Consider the following 17634-nt stretch of genomic DNA (forward strand, 5'->3'; position numbering starts at 1 on the left):
GGCCTCTCGCGACGTGTTTTTCTCCACATCTGGATTTTTCTTTTGTTATCGCAGGCTCTAAGCCCTCGTGTGGGTTAGAACTATCGTTTTCACTACGGGATCTGGGCGTTGGGACTGCAAAACAATGCTTCTGTCTCCAAAAATATTTCTAGTTTCGTTATACCTTGTATTTTATTTATGGTCAAGGTCTTGCTGGGGGCGTTTCTTGTTGTTTTTCTGGATTTGCAGTTTTTGTCTGTCCGTGGGACGAGAAACAGGTTTAATGGTCGAAACCAGGTCCTTTTTATGCACCCTGTAAATGTGTTAGAAAACCTGCACAGATGAATCTAGCTAGTAAAGGTTAAACACACAACTTTGTAGAGCAAAAACACTAAAAGAAAATCGAAAGAACAAAAGAATGATTGATTAGAAAATAGGTTACAATGCTCATGATATAGCATTACTGGGTGCAGATCCCAAGGTAATGCACCATAGTGGTGATCAATGAGAGAACTCAACACCTACAACAAGTTCCGGAGAGAACTAGCCAGTTGCGGAGTTAAATAAGAAGGAAATCAGGGAGTAAATCATGCAGAAGGAATCTTGCATGTAGTCCCATGCTCTAACTAAGTGTTCGCATGTAGGTGTGTAGTACCTCCAACACCTCCCATGAACACCACTATGGGGAAAAATAGAAAATGGGCCTGGAAACTAAGGCCAAAGGTCACCCAAAATACAGTGCAACTTGTACTAAAATTGAGGAAAGATGGAAAACCTTGTGGGAACCCCCCCCCCCCCCCCCCCTCAAAATACAATGTAATCAAAAGAAAAGAGGAAGAAAAGACAATTGCTAACCAACTGTGTCCTTCACTCCAAGACGATTGCGCAGAGAGCGAAACTTTTGCTAAGTGAGTGTCTTGGTGAAGATGTCTGCAGTCTGTTCTGCTGAAGGACAAAACTACAAATCAATGACCTGATCATGTACTAAGTCTCTGATGTAGTGCATATGGATCTCTCTGTGCTTCGACCGTTGTCGCTGTACTGGATCCCTGCAAAATTTGAGAGTGCTCTGGTTGTCACTCCAGATGACAATGGGCTGGTGGAACTGGATGCCCAACTCAGTGAGGAAGTGTTGTAGCCACAGAGCCTGAATGGTGATGTTGACTACTCCTCTGTACTTGGCCTCGGCTGAAGAGAGAGAAATGGCAGCCTGCTTTTTGCTCGACCAACAGATAGGGCCAGACCCTAGACTGAGTGAATATCCGGAGGTGGAATTGCGATCAATACTTTCGCCCGTCCAAACAGAATCAGTGAAGCCAAGGAGATTCAATGCAATTCTTGCTGCATAGTGAATCCTGAAGGTGATGGTGCCCTACACATATCGGAGGATGCGCTTGGCAGCATTCCAGTGTAGCTCATGCGACTCCTGCATGTATCTAGAAACTGCCCCTACTGCATATGAGAGATCTGGTCTGGAGTCGGTGAGGTACAATAAGCTCCCCAAGCTGTCAGTAGAGAGTACTGTCAACTAATGGAGTGTCACCTCCATCCTCAAGGCAGACCCCAGACAGAAAAGGAGTCTGTGCTGGCTTGCAGTCAGTCATGTGAGATCGCTCGAGGAGATCCCGTGCATACTTAGCCTGAGAGAGTTTGATGCCTGTGGCATCCTGGCTGATCTCAAGACCAAGAAAGAAGTGTAATGGACCCATGTTCGTCATCAAGAACCTATCATGCAAGGCCCTCTTGACTATAGCAATGGCTGAGGCCGAGCTGCCGGTGATCAGGAGATCATCCACATACAAAACTAAGATAAGAGGAGAATCATGTGTCCCGAGCATGTAAACATTCGGATCAGACTTACATCTTTCAAAGTTTTGTAATAAGAGAAAAGAATCCATCTTCGCATACCAAGCTCTCGGGGCGTGCTTAAGGCCGTAGAGAGATTTCTTCAGTTTGCAGACCAAAGATGAATCCTGAATGAAACCATGTGGCTGCTCCATGTAGATCTCCTCAGATAGGTCTCCATGAAGAAAGGAATTCTTCACATCCATCTGATGTACTTCCCACCCCTGGGCAGCTGCAATGGCAAGTGTAAGGCATATGGAATCCATCTTTGCTACTGGAGAAAAGGTCTCATCATAATCAATGCCATGCACTTGCTGGAAGCCTTTGGCTACTAGCCTAGCTTTTTGTCTGGTGATTTTCCCATCTGCAGCACTCTTGGTCCTGTAGACCCATTTGCATCGAACAAGTTTCCTTCTTGAAGGAAGGGGGACTAGATCCCAGGTCTGGTTCTCGAGGAGGGAGTTATACTCCTCCTCCATGGAGGACTCCCAAGATGGATGCCTAACAGCCTCAGCATAAGACTGTGGGTCAGAAGACTGAACCAAATAACAATGCCAGGATGGCGATGGTTCAGTGGCAATGAGGGCAAGAGGAGGCTCAATAAACTCTAAGCTAGTCATCTACAGATCAGAATTATCCCCCACAAGACCATTTCTAGCAGCTGGGTCGTCTTGTGCATATATCTCACGTAAGCTCCTTGTTCTCTGATTTATGACAGGGGAAGTTGATTCACTGCAGGAAGCCCGATTTGTGCTTGGATGTGGATCATCATATGCATGCACTAGATTTGTATCTGAAGACTCTGTCTCTGCATCTGCATGCTCTACCTCCGCATCTGCATGCTCTGTATCTGCATCTGAGTGTACTGAGTCATCATCTCAGACATGAGGTAGATAAAAGGCGTCTGCATGCAATGATTGAGGTGCATGCGAGAGACTTTCCTCAAATTTGACACTTCGCCCAATGATGAGCTTGTTCGTAGAGGAAATCAGGAGTCGGTATCCCTTCACACCATCAGGGTATCTAACAAAGATGCACTCAATGCTCTGTGGATCAAGAGCTTTCCTCTTTTCAGAGGAGATCCTGGCCCATGCTCGGGAGCCGAAAACACGGAAGTGGGTGACCTCCGGTTTAGTGCCACTCCAAGCCTCAAAGGGGGTCTGATCCTTGACAGACCTATGAGGAGATCTATTCTGGATGTGGTTAGCACAATTAAGTGCTTCGGCCTATAGCTTATGAGGCAGTGACTTAGCATGTAGCATGCAGGAAGCCATCTCTTTAAGAGATCAATTCTTTCTCTCAGCAACTCCCTTCTGTTGTGGAGTGTATGGAACTATGTACTGCAACTGTATGCCGAACTGAAGGCAAAGGTTCTGAAGTGCTGTGTTAACATATTTCCCCCCCATTGTCTGTACGGAGGGATTTGATCTTTCTCTCTGACTGTGTCTCAAATAGTGCTTTGAAATCTTCAAAGTGCTCAAAAACTTCAGATTTTTTCCTGAGAAGATACACCCAAGTATACCTTGAGAAATCATCAATAAATGTAAGCACATACCTTGCTTTGTTGATGGAAGGATGAGGAAAAGGACCCATGAGATCACTATGGATCGGATCTAGAGGAGAGGATGCTCTGTGAGTCTTTCCAGTGTCAACTTTTCTCTAAGATGTTTGCCAAGGACACACCCTTCACAAACTCCTTTGGAGAAATTGATATTTGGCAAGCCTTCCACCATCTCATGCTTGCTTAGCTGCTGCATATAACTGTAATTTAAGTGACCAAACCTCTCATTCCAAAGCCTACTACTATCATCAACATGTGTAAGCAATAAGGAGGATTCAGATTCAATAAATTCAGAAAATGTATACAGTTTGGCTCCATTTTTTACCTCACCAGTTGCAATTTTGGAGCTGCTATGTAGGTCATATATGTTCACTGCATCTGGAGTGAATTCCACTCTCTTTCCAGTGCCGGAATGAGTGATCTGATAAACTGAAAGTAGGTTTACCAAAAGTTTTGGAACATGAAGCACATCTTCAAAGCTTCCATGTAAAAGTTCCACTCTACCTTTTCCGGTGACCTCAATAGGTGAGTCATCTCCCATGAGGATGGGAGGTCCTTTGCATGCATCCAAAGAGGAATAGACTTCCTTTGCAACAACCATATGATGTGATGCACCAGAATCTATAATCCATGCATCAGGGGAAGAATTAATTGCAACTAAAGCATGAAAATTGTTACCTTTCCCGTGTGGCAGATCCTCAGTTTTCTTCTTGGCGCCCTGAGGGATGTGGTCCCCAAGGTTGTGCTTCTGAAGGATTTCTACCATTTGGTCAATTTGTTTCTTCATGCAAGAGGATTCTGGATGGAATCCTCTTTGACAATAGGTGCATTTGTTTCCTTTCTTCCCTTTCTCATTTCTCGAGCTGGAGCAGTCATTCAAGGGCTTGGTGTACCCTTCCTTCTTTCGATGGGAATGCGCTTTTCCCTTGTCTTTTTGCTATTGAATTTTCTGATTTGAATCAGATCTGTGATTTTTATTGTGGTTGTTATCATGAAAAACAGGTGCATGCACTTTTGGAGGTTTGATTTTCCCCATGCCAATGAGTTTATCTTGCTCAAAAGTAAGGGACTCCATGAACTCTTTGAGAGAAGGCATAGTGTAGGATTTACCTATTGTGAGCCTTACTGAATGAAATGTAGACACAAATACGGAGTATCCGGTCTGAGCTTTGACATAATAGAGAGAACTTGGCGACTCTCCTCCTTGGATTTGTCAATTCCACAACTCTTGAGTTGCAGTAACAGATCATTATATTTGGTGAAGTCTTGAATTTTGTCATAGTTCCGTGGATCCAATGACAACAACTCCACTTCGAGCAGATGTCCTTTCATCTCATCCTATTTCCCATAGAGTTCTTCAACCTTTTTCCAAATCTCATTGGGAGTATTACAGGTAGATAGATGAAACTGCAACTCTGGGGAGATGCACATGCATATGGATCCGTGGGCCTCATCCATGTGGTTGAGGTACTTGGATTTCTCTATGGCTGAAGTGGGTTCCACTTCTACAGCCATGGTAATCCTGTACAACCCTTTTTGACGAAGGTATCGAGCCATTTGGTCCTTCCATTCATGATAGTTGTACAGTGTTAGGATTGATGCTTTGGGAAACTCCATTTTTCTGTCGATCTTCGATCTCCAAGCTGTAAATCCTGCAAAATAAAGTACTGGTGTGCCTTTTATCTAGCAACCTGTGGGCTTCGATACCATGTAAATGTGTTAGAAAACCTGCACAGATGAATCTAGCTAGTAAAGGTTGAACACACAGCATTGCAGAGCAAAACACTAAAAGAAAATCAAAAGAACAAAAGAATGATTCATTAGAAAATAGGTTACAATGCTCATGATATAGCATTACTGGGTGAAGATCCCAAGGTAATGCACCATAGTAGTGATCAATGAGAGAACTCAACACCTACAACAAGTTCTGGAGAGAACTAGCCAGTTGTGGAGTTAAAGGAGGAGCAAATCAGGGAGTAAATCATGTAGAAGAACTAGCCAGTTGCGGAGTTAAAGAAGGAGCAAATCAGGGAGTAAACCATGTAGAAGAACTAGCCAGTTGCGGAGTTAAAGAAGGAGCAAATCAGGGAGTAAATCATGTAGAAGGAATCTTGCATGTAGTCCCATGCTCTAACTAAGTGTCCGCATGTAGGTGTGTAGTATCTCCAACACACCCAACACTTGAAGATGTATGGGATCGCTTTTTCACAGTACAGAAAAGGTTCCTGGGTAGATCAATACATTTTTTGGTTGGAGAACGATGGTGATGGGGGAGTAAAGCGAAGCTTTTTCCCATCAGTCGTTTGTTGGGACCTATGGATCTTTTAATCTTGAAGAGAATTGATCCGGGGGCTATTGGAAGTGTAAATGACAACCAAACCCCACATCTGATAGTGAAACCTCCTTTCCAAACTTTCGTTAAATCTATCGCTGGGAAATCAGTCATTATTATGGTATGGGCTAGGGATCTGGTAAAAGACCTAAAATGGAAGATCCATAAAAAGATGTGTATTCCACAACCTCTTAAAAGTTTGATCTTTGCAGGGAAATCATTGCAGATGTAGGATTGTGGCATTAAAAGTGAGTCGTCCATCATATTAAATCTGAGGTTATGTGGAGGAAGCTCTGGATCTAGTAATCTAAAAGGCGAAGCTCTGGATTTAGTAATCGAAAAGGCCCAGCCTCCTTTAAGAATGCCGTAAAAGCGAAGACTAAAATTCCCAAATCTTCTGATCTGCACCTAAATGTTCAGGGTCCCTATATTGTGGAATAGACGAATCAACTGCCCGCGCTTACAATAAAATTGCCAGGGGTAAATGACCTCCATTCTAAGTTTCAATCCAAAGAATTTATATGCAGATTTAAGGGTTTATGGCCAAATAAAGAGGCTTTATATTATTGGATATTTTCTTCTTGGACTGAAAACTGTGATATTCACCTATGTTTAAAGGTATTTTTTTATTTTCAAATTTGATACATCAAAATATCTAGACTTCATTTTAAACGGGGACCATGGTTTTGGTGTAGCTCAAGTTTTTTTTTATGATCCCATGGTTTCTGGACAATATTTTTGATGCAAATACCATGGACAATTCTTTAGGCAACTTTCTTAAGGTGGATGTGGAAAAGGTCTCAAAAGGAATCTGTACTTTTTCCAGGATTTGCACAGAGGTGGGCCTTAGTAAAAGTTTACTTGATTGTATTTGTCTTCTCGACATCTTCAAAACTAGTGTCCATAGGCAAAGAAAGATCCCAAAGGAAAAAGGGACCAGCTCAAAAGCCTAAGGGATGGCAGTTCTGAGATCCATCGGATGTTGAAGCAAAAGAAGATGAGTCCACAGAGAATACCACAAATAATGTTGAATGTAATTCCCAAGAAATTATAGGAAAGAAGGGTGGAGCAAGAGAATACCACAAATAATGTTGAATGTAATTCCCAAGAAATTATAGAAAAGAGGGGTGGAGCAAGAGAATACCACAAATAATGTTGAATGTAATTCCCAAAAAATTATAGAAAAGAGAGGAGTGGAGCACGTAGAAATGATGGTTTTGTCCACAGAAAAAAAGGACTGCTGCAACTCATGAGCAAGGGATGCAACTCATGAGTAGGGGATCAAGAAGGCTTTATTTAAAAAAAGAAGCAAGCGACACTAAAAGAATTCATGCATATGAGAGATTTTAAGGTCATTGAATCTCCAACTCCCAACCCGGGTGGTTGGTGAAAAGTGAAGAAAAAGAAGGGTAGGAAAGAATAGTTAGTCTGTTTTTTGGGGCACTAGGTAGGATTGGTCTCATCCGATGCTTTTTAGCATATACAACATGTAATTTTATTCTTTTGAATAAAATTGTGATTTTTCCTTGGGAAATTTTTGTTTCAACAAAATTAACAATGTAAATATTTGTATAAAAATAAATTTAAAAATGTAAATATTTGTATAAAAAGAATTGTGAAATTTATAGAAATATGAATAATATTATTAAGTGTTAGTAGAAATTCATTTTAATTTTGGACTTATAGAGTGTTAAGGGTAATAAGATATCTTAAAATGTAAAACTTTCTTTAACTTGTGTACTCAAAAAAAATTACATCCTCAAAAGTTAAATCTTTTCTAACTCTATGTAAATCTAGAATTAAATGAATCTTTAACTTGTGTACTCAAAAAGAATTTTACATCCTCAAAAGTTAAATCTTTTCTAACTCTATGTAAATCTAGAATTAAATGAATCCATATAGTTATTAAATTATATATTTTCATTAATTAATCATTGCATTATATTTGAGAAACTCTAATGATTATCACAATTATTTAATCTAACTAATAGACAAAATAATATTTTTATTTATCTTTTCTAATTATCATATAATATTATAATCCAATAATCAAAATTGAGTTTAAATATTATAATACAATAATCAAAATTGAGTTTAAAAGAATTTAATATTTCATTGAAAAAAGAAATTACATATATATAATGTAAATAATGTTATCCAATAATCTAATGAGTAGTTGGGAGGAATTTTAGCTACCATTTTACACTTTTGGATTGTTGCATGGATTTTTAAAATCATGTCCATTTTGATTGAGAGTGATCAAAGTAGCCTACTTGAAAATGTTGATTGAGGACAATAACTCTACAGAGTATATTTGCATCAAAAATATGGACAATAACTCCATGGTATTTGCATCAAAAATATTGTCCATAGAATTTTGGACTTATAGAGTGTTAAGGGTAATAAAATATCTTAAAATGTAAAACTTTCTTTAACTTGTGTACTCAAAAAGAAATTTACATCCTCAAAAGTTAAATCTTTTCTAACTCTATGTAAATCTAGAATTAAATGTATCTTTAACTTGTGTACTCAAAAAGAATTTTACATCCTCAAAAGTTAAATATTTTCTAACTCTATGTAAATCTAGAATTAAATGAATCCATATAGTTATTAAATTATATATTTTCCTTAATTAATCATTGCATTATATTTGAGAAACTCTAATGATTATCACAGTTATTTAATCTAACAAATAGACAAAATAATATTTTTATTTATTTTTTTCTAATTCCCATACAAAATTATCATATAATATTATAATACAATAATCAAAATTGAGTTTAAAAGAATTTAATATTTCATTGAAAAAAGAAATTACATATTATGTAATGTTATCCAATAATCTAATCAGTGGTTGGGAGGAATTTTAGCTACCATTTTACACTTTTGGATTGTTGCATGGATTTTTAAAATCACGTCCATTTTGATTGAGAGTGATCAAAGTGGCCTACTTCAAAGTCGGTAGAGAATAATTAATGTAAAAATCAAATGAGAGTTTATCAAATGAGAGTTTGTTAGTATCTATTTTTGTATGGATGTTTTTTAGGGTTATTTATAAGTTGGTGGTGTTGTTATTATTGATATTTAGTATCAATGCGTCGAGTAGCTTTTATTTATTTATTTTTATATTTAATTATTTGTTTTTATAGATGGTTAATATTATAAATGGTTATTTTGTAATATTAATGTTTTATAGAAGGGTAATATTGTTATGATGTAGTTGAATTTATAGAAAAATGTTTTATAGAGGGGTAATATTATTGTGGTGTAGTCAAATTTATAGATTAAATAATTTTTTACCATAATTCATTAAAATTTGGCAATATAATTTCAAGATTTTTTGATGTTTAAAATATATTTTTGAATGTATAAATGGATTCAACACCTTAATAAACCCCTATGGCACTCGAATTACTCATATTAAACAATTTAAACTCATGTTTTTAAAAATCGATGTCAGAGTTTGATTAAAATTAACTAGAAAAATCTTCATGAAAAAGGCATTTCATCTATAAGTTAGACTATGCCTATTATTATAATGGTGTTATTTGATTATTTAATATTTCAGATGTTTTTGGAGAAATTATTTTTTGTTAGATCAAATTTCTAATTTCAACAAATTTTTTTGTAAGATTTGGGAAAATATGGCAGAAAAATATAATCAGAAAACCTCTAAAATGTAGAATAATTAGACTAACAACAATAACAATTTAATTTTGGTATCATGTTAAAGTTATACATAAAATTGATATATCTATGGATAGTGAGCTTTGTTTGTAATTTGTAATTACGAATAGACGTGACCTATCTTCCGTCGCTACCAGGAAAGGCTTGTTGATACCGATCTCTCTATCATTCCGGTCAGCCTGACCGGAGCTCCTGACCTTCGCCTCCGGCCCTGAACTGAACTAATGGTTTGTGCGCCTCCGGCCGAGAACGTCTGTAGCATAGGATGCCCTGCCTCCGTCCGTCTCCCCACCCGCTCTGAATCTGGATTAGCCAATTTTGTTCAACCATAAGGCGCTTGCTTGCACATTTTCTTGGGCTTGCTTGTCTTTCTGGCTAGACTGGAAAGCGGGTACCTAACGAGCCAAGGAAAAGTAGTTGCCCCGACGAAAGCGAAACACAGCAGCGAGACGGAAAGGATACGCCACCTTTCATTAGTGAATTTCCCCGATTGAAAGGCGTGGGTAAGAACGTAGGAGAACTGGACGTGAAATAGATTGAACGGAAGCGTCCAGGAGACCCAATCGTATATAGAAAAAATGAACTGGCAGCATGCATATGAAAGTCGATAGGACCGGGCGAATCTATTTGTATAATATAATTTTTATTATTGTTTTATGTTTATGGACACATTGCTATAGCTTGAGTAAGCTCACCATGTGCTTCTTTATAACAAGTCATAGAATCATATTCAAATATATATTTCTTTATAAATTATATCCAAAAAAAATAGAGTATATACAATTTTGTAAAATTTAAATTAAATTCTTTATCCTATAATTATATATTATTAATTCAATTTATTTATATTAATAAATATTATATTAATATGTATTAGTTATTGACTTTATTTATATTAATAAATATTATTTTACGTGTTCGTGTACATAAATAATTTTTTAAATTTTTGTTTAATCATAATAATTATTATTTATATATATATGTTAACCATAAAAGTTCTGATAAAAAAATATCTAGCAAATATTTATTAAACAAAAATTAAACTACTTGTAAAGCAATTGAGTGTTAAAAACATTAAAATCTAAACTACTTGTAAAGCAATTGAGCGTTAAAAACACTAAAATATTAATTATATAAGATAATAACGAGAATATTACGGGAATAACTCAGTCTCATATATTGTATTGGATTTTTTCCTTGAGATCATGTTTCACTTGAGCTTTATTTTTTTTTGGGATATATTAATGTAATGACTCATATTTTCGTGGGCCGATATATTAAAAATATTATTGGTTATTTATTTTAGGGAAAAAAATTATTCAAAATTATTATGAGTGGTGGTATTAGTTCTTGTAACGAGTGATAACCAGTGATGAAGAATCTTTCGTTTATTCATAAAATATTGAATGAGAAAGAATTTTATTATATATATTTTTTTCTCTACATGATACTTAAGTGAGATAGGATCAATTTGGTGCAGTGGACACAATTGAGGCATGGTACAAGTAATATGGTACTTGTAACTTACATAAATTTTGTATAAGGAATTTCTTTTTCCTGATAAAGTTAGATTTGGTATGATATATTTTTTTGATGTAGTAATGTGGATATAGAGGGATGTATGAGAATTTTTTTGATAAATTTATGAAACACATTAATTTACATATTTGAGTGATTTTTTGTGGAGTGTTTAGTTATAGGTCAATATTTAGGCAAGGTTAAGAAGGGGAATTGAAAAAAAACTTGGGTTGTCATCTTCTTTTCATTCACATTCATTCATGATATTGTTTGGATTTAATCAAGGTTATATTTTCTTCATGGTTTTGTTTGTATTTAATGAGTGAATCTATATTATTAGCCACCATGAATCCTTCTTAAAATCAACTATTAAGATAATCCTCATGGTTACTTAATAAAAGGCTTCATATTCCATGAGAAGCTTCCACGTGGCATTTTTTTTATAAGGTCAAGGTTAAAAACATGAAAATGGGTGACGCATTTTAGACTAAGGCACAACAGTGCTACATGAAAATTCAAAAAATCTCGTGTAATATTTTTTTATACATTCTTTGATGAGGTTTTGCAAGTTTCTACCCCATATAATTATTAAAAACTATTGGTGAAGAGATTACAAAACTCTCTTAACCTATAGTTTATAAAACTCTAATCCAAAATATTTTTTTGACTAATATTTTTGGTCAACTAGAACAACAAAGTTTCCTATATTTTTCGGGAACCTACAACATCAACAAAGCTAGATCCATACAAGTTTTTTAGACCCTCTATTATTATTGCTACTAATGGATAAGTCTTTTGATAAAATTGTTGGATTAATTTGTCATTGGTGGTTTACGAACCCATGGCATTAGGTAACCCATGTTATTTTCATGGCATCACATATGATGAAGTCTATTCAATGGCATAGAATACTATAGTGTAAGATGTCTCATAGAGTCTATTTTTTTTTTCTCGGTAAAAGACTAAACTATTATATTATGTACAAGAGTCAAAAATACATCAGGGTGAAACATGAGAGAATCAGGCTCTGGGTATGTCACCTGAGAGCAATTGAGGCATCCAAAAAACTAACCCATGCAGGGGCACCAACCATTCCATCCCACGCAAGGGAGACTGACCTTACCCATATCATTGACACAAAATTCAGAAAAAGAGACATTAAACCAGGGAACAAAAGAGACCAGAAGCATTGCTGCTATAACTGAGTCAAAAAACAAATAGCAGAAGAGACCAGAAGACCAAACAAAAAGCCATATGAACCTTGTGTGCGGGCGTCCTCAATCGTCCATTTGCACTTCCTCTACCCAGCACCAACCATAGTCTTCTCTTTCAGCAGCGGTGGGATAGGTGTCTTCCTCCGCGCCGGTTCCCGTCCTCTGATCTTGCTTGCGTTATTTTGCGTTTTCCGGATCTGAGGCCGTACCTTTAACCTCCTGCTCCTTATCAGCTTCAGGGGGCTGTGCTTCATGCTTCTGATTGTCAGTCGTCCTCTGCCCCTATTCATCCAGGGCGTCCTCATCTTCCCGGGCATTTTCGATGAACAAGACTGAGACATGCGCACTGATCCGCGGATTGTTCATGGCACTGCTGAAATTGAAGATAGCCGAGCCAAAGGCAGGCAAGGCAGTCGAGCTCGAAGCCCCTGCATCCATGAATTGACTGGAATGGAGGGGGTTAGCGCCAGTGGAGCGAGCAATGCTGCAATGGCAGCAATGGACAACATTATCCGCTTCATGACTGCGCGAGATTCCCCCTCTGGAAGTGCCTCGGCGACTAAGCAGACACTGTCGAGGTCTCACCATTCTTGCAGGAGGCAAGGGAAAGAAATTCCAACAGACCCCGGGGTAATCCAGACCACCTGCAACCAGACCCCCTGCAACCAGAGCCGACTGAGGGATGAACCAAACAGATGGAGAAGATATCCCGACAGAGACGGAGAGGCCAAGCAACTGCATTTCCACCAACATTCTCTGATGATATACTGTGATGTCCCTTATGACTTCACCGGCCCTGCGTTGGAGCTCACCCACCATAACTGTTGTCGTCGCCTGAGCCGAATTACCTCGCGGAGCATTAACTAACCCCTGCAATTCCACCTTATACCTTCTGCGACCGATAGCTGTATTGTCTACGACTGCCACGTGATGGCCATTGGCCGGCATGTGGCCATCCCCCTTCGCCTGTCCCATCTCAGTTAGCACCCGCATCCGGGGGTCTCATAGAGTCTATTAGGTAACCTAATTGTTTTTACATTCCTTTCACTTAATTATTAACTGAAATTGTAATCTTGTGAAACATTGACATTATCTATATATAATTTAGTTATTTCTAAAAGATAATTACTAAATGATAAATTTTAAAACAATGAAATAAAATTCAACAAGATTTAATCAAATTTGTTATCTATAGAATTATTTAGTTTAACATCTTATTATAGCATTTAATAATTTAATGTAATGACCCATCCTAACAATATATTATTATAACAAATATAAAAATTGACTGTATTATATAAATATATATAACACTTATGAAAGCCAATTTGTACATTACAAATTATGTAAATCAAATGACTATATTATATAAATATATATAATAGGTATATATTACAACTTAACAATAAATACAACATTGTAAAAGTAAATGTATTTTATACATGTAATATGTATCGTTTATGTAATATGCAATTTAACAAATTTATATCGAATATATTTTCACGGGATACTACTTTAAGACTTGAATCAAGTGTTACATGCGTTAATTTAAATTGAAGACAGGATATACCCACCCATGCGCGTTAATTTAAATTGAAGGTAGGACATACCCACCGAAACGACTCCAATCAAATCGCTCAAATCAACTAACTTAAATCAACATAATCAAACCGACATAATCCAATTTCATGGTTGTGGATATATTTTTTAAAACCGAAAGGTTAGTGTAATGTCTAATAATAATAATAAATAATAATATAATATAATATTAAAATATAAGAAAATAAATAATAAACAATAAAGAAAAATAATAATAATAAATAGATAATAAATAATGAAAAAATATAATAATAACAAATAAATAAAATAGTAAAGTTCTAAAAAAGTATATATAAAAGTAAAATATAAAATAGTAACTAAAGTTAACAAAAGGTAAAATAAAATAAGAAAGCTTTAAGTAAAATCACTATACAAATAATAAAAATAAGTAGAGTTATCAAAAAATAAAAATGAATAAAATAAGAAATAAATAAATTAAGAGTAAATTTAACATATGTAAAATTTAAAATAAAAAAATAAAAGTTACATGTTGATACATGAAAGTGCATGCAGTTCTCCTTCCAATGGTTGGTCTATTTAATAGACGGCGAGGAAGATGATAGATCATTCCATCATCTATTCTATTGGGAGAAAAGTGTTGTGAGACAAAGGATTCCCTGACAATAGTACATTGATTGAGGGCTCGAGGGAAAGATTTTGTGGAACTGACCCTATTGTCAGGTGGAGAGTCGTCACAAAACCTTGTTGTGGTTAGTGGGATTCAAATAACATTGAAGTCTGAAATTACGAGTAAGGAATATCATTACTACAAATAAGTTGCTTTTGTTCCTATTTTTTAAAAATTCTATGCTAATTAGTTGAAAAGAGGTGTGTTGATTGTAAATCACATAACTGATATAATTAATTGAGTGTTTTAATTTGGAGTTGTTACATATAATATCATAAGCATGTTTCAAACTCTCTTGAACCTTTAGATTATCTTCTCATGATTGATTAATTTTTTAATTAATTTTATTTTGGTATATACAAATGAAAATTAAATTATTTTATTTAATAAATAATTATATATATTGAATATCATATATATCCAAATATATTTTTCTAATTTAATTTCAAAATAATAAAAATAAATATATATTTAAACTCTGTTTTAATTAGTGTATTAAAAAAAATGGCCTCGTAATTATGGATGTTAAGGCTAAGTGTTTCCGAAAGAAAGAGTGCCATATATATTCATTATTGATTTAATTAAAATTTATTAATAACATATAATTAAATTAATAAAAATTAGTGGCGTACAATAATCTTATTAAAATAAAATAAAAAAATTAACATACAACCCTCACCCGCCCTCAAAATCTCACAAACGTCCCAGTACCTGCTCCTCCTCGTCGGGTTCATAGAGGGGCGAGGGAAAATATGGCAGTCGCAATGTGCATACAACATATTCTGCATATATAAAATTTTGGGGCAAAAAAAAAAAATCTTGGCCTTTAAGTCAGTAACAAGATTCAGGTTCAGCTTGCTAATTTGCTAATTAAGTAGCGTAGGGCATTTTGAAAATTTCCCTTAAGAGTAAAAGCTTTTACTGAAAACAACAGTTCTCTAGTTTTATATATATACTGAAAAAATAACAGTGTATGATATAATCATCACTGGATTATGGCCGTAAAAAAATAAAATCTGCAAGGTAAACTGACATGCCACTCAATAAATCCACAATATTATCAGCTTTAGTGCAGCAAATATAGTATTTAATAATTTTAAAGGAATTCATTTAGAGTTATAAAAGTGTTATGCAAAATAAATACATGTTTATATGATTGATTAATTTTGCATGGAAGGTAATGAATATAAAATTATATTATGAGTTATTTTTACGGTTTTTATATTTTTAATATAGAAAGCGTTAGTTTTATAATATATATAAAATTGTTAAATTTAATTTATTTAATTATCATTCATTTTGAAATAGGTATGTAGGAATAGGAAATTATTATATATAGTTATATATATATAGGGATTAATAAAATGGTTGATATAAAATTCAAATTTAATTATTTATGTGATATTATAAGTGAGTTAATTAAATATATGATTGTAGAGAGAAATTTCATAAATTATTTTTGGAATATTTTATATACATTGATTATTGATAGTGGAGAAATTGCGAACTTGTGAATTTTATGAATTTCATGGTTGATTTATAATAATTGAGTGACATTTTGAATATAGTTAGTAATAATATTTGAAATGTACGTAGTTATTGATAGAATCTAATAAGAAGTTCGAATGTATACTAAAAATAAAAGAAGAGCATTTCATTTTCTTTATGGAAAAGTAAATTAGATAATTATAGAAACAAATTGAAGTGTATATAGTTGCAACTGCAATTAAATTTTAAATACAATTTTGAAGCATTAACAATGTTCAACTTTCATGATTATTGATTGTCTTATTATATGGTCACAATACTTGATTCGATATAAGGGAGATCATGGCTCCTAAATGTCGAAGGCAAACCCAAGTCACCCCTGAGGTGGAAACCCCACCTCCCGCTACTACAGAGATTGGAACCCCAGCTGAGCAAGCTATATTATGTTCCCTTGGGGAAATGACAAATATCTTTAAGGATTGGGTCACAAGCCAAGGACAAGGTCAAAGAAATGATCAAGGTAAAGGAGGAGAGTTGGGACAAAAATAGAGACAAGAGCTAAATTGTCAGTTCAATGTTGAAGATGGACAAACAAACCTTGATATTATGAAAGAAGTCCAAAAATCCAAATTACCAGAGTTCACAGGTCAAGAGGGGGGTTCAAAAGCAGAAGCATGGGTAATTGTTGTCAAAAGAGCACTTCGCTTTAAGGCATACACTTCAAGGGAAAATGCCCAAATAACAATGAGTCTACTAAAAGGAGAAGCTCTATTATGGTGGGTAAATGAAGAAATAAAGATGCAAGTCACCCCATTGCAAGTTACTTGGGAAATGTTTGAGGAAGCCTTTAGAACTAGGTACCTATCAGAGGAGTACAAACAACAAGAAGTAGGGGCTTTTCATGCAGTGCGACAGAATGGTAGATCTATCAAGGACTATGAAGCTAAATACTATGTGTTGGTCCATCATGTGGACTATATGGCAGATGATAAACGTCAAGCTGAAAGATTCTTGCATGGACTTGATCCTTTGGTCCGAGCAGAAGTTGCCATGTGGAAACCCACCATTATGGCAGCAACCACTAGTTTAGCCAAACAAGTCCTGAGGATGATAAATATGAAAAAGAAAATGGTGGCTGATGGGAATACAGAGAGGGAACACCCCACATCGAGGGTAAATAGACCAAGGGGGCACCCATATGGATTCTAGGAAAGACAAAACAATGTTGCCTAGATTGCTAGTGCAACTTTTGGGCTGCCTCCAGGAGGACGTAGGGGTCAGCCCTACTTGAGAAGAACTAATAGTGGGGGTAGAGGATTTGGTGGCCAAGGACAAGGACAGATAGGGGATCAAGTTCAATTAGAATGTTGGGAATGTGGGGGTCCACATTATAAAAGGGATTGTCCGAAGTATCAAGTTGGGATGAGACAACAAGGACATCATGGAAAATGAGAAAAACCACAAACCCAACATCGAATTCATGCCATTGTAAACCATCGTTAGGATGAGCACCAAGCCACCATTTTGGAGTCCACAAATTCCCTAGGAGGGAGTCCTTCTGGTTGAACCATTCTGTATACTTCACTATCGAGTTCGTTGACTTAGGAATCGTGAGTTTTAGCAAGTCAAGGCCAGTGGGACCAATATAGCCTAGGGTCAGCAACCTGGGAAGATGCAGATATTATTTTAATGACCTTCCTTATCTATTTGATTAAATTGTGTGATGAACTAGATAGGAGTGCATAACTTAGCTAAGGTAGATACTTTTATGGAACATCTAGAT

This window comes from Pinus tabuliformis, chromosome 7, assembly GCF_031772625.1.
Source record: "Pinus tabuliformis cultivar Carrire ecotype Pingquan chromosome 7, CPIR1, whole genome shotgun sequence".
In the NCBI taxonomy this organism is placed as follows: Eukaryota; Viridiplantae; Streptophyta; class Pinopsida; order Pinales; family Pinaceae; genus Pinus; species Pinus tabuliformis.